At 33.7% G+C, this 2,993-nt stretch overlaps 1 long non-coding RNA gene across 1 annotated transcript in view; it reads left to right on the forward strand.

The window, feature by feature from the left end:
• The window catches only part of LOC117115922, a 16,339-nt gene extending 13,346 nt beyond the window's left edge, over positions 1-2,993 (forward strand). The window contains exon 2 of the long non-coding RNA XR_004446651.1: positions 2,653-2,993. This is a non-coding gene — a long non-coding RNA (uncharacterized LOC117115922). The remainder of the gene's footprint in view (positions 1-2,652) is intronic.

Below are 2,993 nucleotides of genomic sequence, written 5' to 3' on the forward strand. Positions count from 1 at the left end.
AAATATATATATAAACGTGTGTATATATATATATATATATATATATATATATATATATATATATTATGGTGCTGTATATCTTATCAAGATATTGAAAGAACAAAATACAAAATCATTTTGGTTTAAACTTAAAAACGATAGACATATTAATTTACATGAAAATATCGCTTGATGAGTGGCATACTCATTTTGAATCCTTACTGCATAGCAATAATATTTATATATATGACGTCGCATTAAATAACAATGAAAATGATTTAAATAATGACATAACTATAGACGGTCATTCACGCCATAGAATTGCAAAAAAAAAAAAAAAAAAAAAGGTAAAGCCCCTGGGATTAATGATTTGTTGGCAGAATTTTGTAAGCATACAGCCGTAGACATAACATATATAATAACTAAATTATACAATTTTTAATATCGAGAACTTTAAGTTGACGGTTGTGAGGAGTGATGGTTAATAGAAATTTAGTTCTAATATTTGAATAAAAAGGGCAAACTAAGGTAAAATTATATTCATTTTCGATATTTTGTAACGAACATAATTTGCAAATTTGCGAAATTTTTCGTTTCTATTAACATTATACCATCTTTCTCTTTCTAATTCAAATATCCCCAATCTTAATTTAGTAAGAATTTGAGGATTTGTTTTGTCTGTGATTGACTACATTAGTTAAATGATCCTTGTTTAATTTGTGAATATAATTTAATTGTAGAATGTTGCATAATTTCTTCAAAAAAAACCTTTGATTCTCAATGTCTCTTAACCTTTGTTTTAAATTAAATACAAAATAATTAATATCGTTGACTTTTTGTGCATGCCAAATATCTCCAAACCCAATGGAACATAATAGATATTTTAAATCTAATGCCCCAATAGACTCGTTTCTTTGTGTTTTCTGTATTGAAAGTCACACCATTGCCTAATATATTTTACACTGTCCATATAAATCAGTCTTAAGCAAAAACTAATAATGTGCAACCTGTATGGGGTATCTCCCGCATTCACCAGTATTGGGTGCTTAGTTGCCAACTCATAATATATATATATTTTTTTTACTTGCATAATACATACCTAAAATTTATCAGAAAAAATAACAATAAAAAAGCCTTAATTAAAAAAATAGACGTAACAATACCAATTTATAATATGTAATAAGGGGCTACGCCACTACCAAACTGTACGGTACTTCGTATTATCGTGACTAGTTAATTACCGTAAAGTAGTTAATCTAATCATAATTTGTCAATTTGAAATTGACAAAATAAACCTAAATTCACTGGGGGGTAGGGACCTAGACAGTATTTTGAAGGGGGGGTTGAGTGGGAGCCGTTATGCGAAGTACATAGTAACAAGCAGGAGTATGTGTCCCCCTCCCTACGGCTGTGGGGCCCGCCAAAGACCCCGATGATGTCCAGGGGATGAAGCCCCCTTGGAAGCAGCGCACTCTGAAGGTTTTTAGGACTTTTTTGAGAAAATAAAGTTAAAATTTCAATAGACGCATCATAAATAGGCCTAATATTAGTAAGCCTAACAATAATTATATAACAACTCAACAGTGGCGGATCAAGGAATTCGAAAGAGAGGTGACCTAGAGAGGGACTCTCACAGACGTAGGAACCACCTACCTCAGCCCCACCATGATGGGGGCTGAGGTAAGAAAATTTATGACCATGGCCCTCTAGATGACCGAAAATTACACTCCCAGACCTACATTTTAATATAAATTTAATTTTCTTTTCCATAAAAAATATTTAGACGGTGGGGTGGGGGATCCTTGAATCTGTCACTGCTCGAAACATTCGGCATGAAAAACCAAATCACATCCTAAAAACAAATGTATGCACCCTCGCCTTATCAGTCACTAACTCACAGAGTCAGGTGACGATTCGATCGAGTTTAATAATGTCATACCCAGGGAAGGGTGCAGATCTGTTTTGAAAGGTGGATTGGGAGGGGGACATTCCGTGAGTCCACACCCACCTCATATCCACCATGGTTGCAGCTGAGGTGCGAAAATAGTACCTCTAGATGGCCAGAAAAGGCATATTAATAAAATTCATCATTATCACATCAGCATTATATATAGTCAAAATGAAGCGCTAACAAATTTCTCATGATCTTATTGCAGATTTTCTGTAACCATGAGATCTTAATAATATATGTACAATAGAAAATAAAGCTTAAAAACATTGTCCTTGGGTAGGCCTTTGTAATTTACATACTTCTAAACATTTCATTATTTTTTTTATCACCGACGAATTGCCGTTTATCGGGGATTGTGGGCCAGCTCTCCCCGACTGAGGGGGTGGCTAAATGGTGCCACCCCCGAATTCACCAGTAGATAGCCTATGTCTACAGCACCAGTACGCGAGATTGGGTAACATGAGAAAACTATGAACAAAGTTATAAGTAGGCCAGTACAAGTTTTTTTCGAATAAATATCTGCGGTCATATATCCCTTTAAAAAGTTTTAATAGCCGCTGTGGTATTTATGCAATCTCAACTTGTAAATGTTTTATTGTATTATAAACTAACTAATGTAGATATTAGCCCGTAGCGACTGCAGTAGGAAATACAATTACATTACATTCATTAACAATTGGATTGAATTACCATAATTCAATTTGTTTCATCTTGTTTTTCAGGGAGACAAAGAGCCGCCTAAGGGGTTGAAGCCGCCTAAGGGTGATGAAGCTACCCAAGAAACGAAACAATAATGCATACTGAAATTACATATAAGGAAAATAACTTTCAACGAATTATACACCTTTCATCAATGACAGTGCATCCTTGTTCGAATAAAATAAGAGCCGCAGGCCTATTTTAATTTTTAAAATTGCTTGTAAACACGGATGACGTGGACAAAGTCAGCATCATCAGTGTACCAGTCAACATTGGAGATGCCAATCATTTAACATTAAATATATATATATATATAAATAGATGTATCATTATTTTGTCAACATGCACCAATATAAATTTAATG

The sequence above is a fragment of the Anneissia japonica genome, unplaced genomic scaffold (genome assembly GCF_011630105.1).
Source record: "Anneissia japonica isolate Jap-2015-1 unplaced genomic scaffold, ASM1163010v1 scaffold1786_len174244_cov121, whole genome shotgun sequence".
NCBI lineage: Eukaryota > Metazoa > Echinodermata > Crinoidea > Comatulida > Comatulidae > Anneissia > Anneissia japonica.